This window comes from Sinocyclocheilus rhinocerous, unplaced genomic scaffold (assembly GCF_001515625.1).
Source record: "Sinocyclocheilus rhinocerous isolate Xijiao unplaced genomic scaffold, SAMN03320098_v1.1 C35289756, whole genome shotgun sequence".
NCBI lineage: Eukaryota > Metazoa > Chordata > Actinopteri > Cypriniformes > Cyprinidae > Sinocyclocheilus > Sinocyclocheilus rhinocerous.
In genome coordinates, this window is record NW_015746102.1 from 1 (window position 1) to 430 (window position 430).

Sequence of the window (430 nt, forward strand, 5' to 3'; positions counted from 1 at the left end):
TTCACAAAAACAAACCTGTGTGTGTGTGTGTGTGTGAGTGTGTCTGTGTGTGAGCGTGAGTGTGATGAGTGTGTGTGTGAGTGAGTGTGTCTGTGTGAGAGTGTGAGTGAGTGTGTTAGTGTGTGTTAGTGTGAGTACCTGATCTGTTTGAGTTCTCCTGTGTGTATCTGAAGGTAATACAGCACTCGACCCACAGCCAGAACCACCTGAGAGCTGTTGCAGGACGCCACGCTGATGTTCCTGCCCTGAGGCTCCTTCCACTCGCTCACCAGAGCCTTGCTGTCCTGAGTGACCAGCCTCACAGACACTGACGTGATCTGAACACACACACAAACACACGTGATCACAGGCATTCTGACACAACCACAGTGAAGTACAGCTCAGGTGCGTGTATGCGCACCTGTATGAGCTGCTGATGCACTACATTCCC

General features: G+C 51.2%; 1 long non-coding RNA gene across 1 annotated transcript; it reads right to left on the reverse strand.

Annotated features, from left to right (window-relative positions):
* Positions 1–155: 155 nt before the first annotated feature.
* On the reverse strand, positions 156–430 carry LOC107734798 (uncharacterized). The gene is made up of 2 exons (XR_001639169.1): positions 401–430; positions 156–317 (listed from the first exon to the last, which is right to left on the reverse strand). It is a non-coding gene; the product is annotated as an uncharacterized LOC107734798 (long non-coding RNA).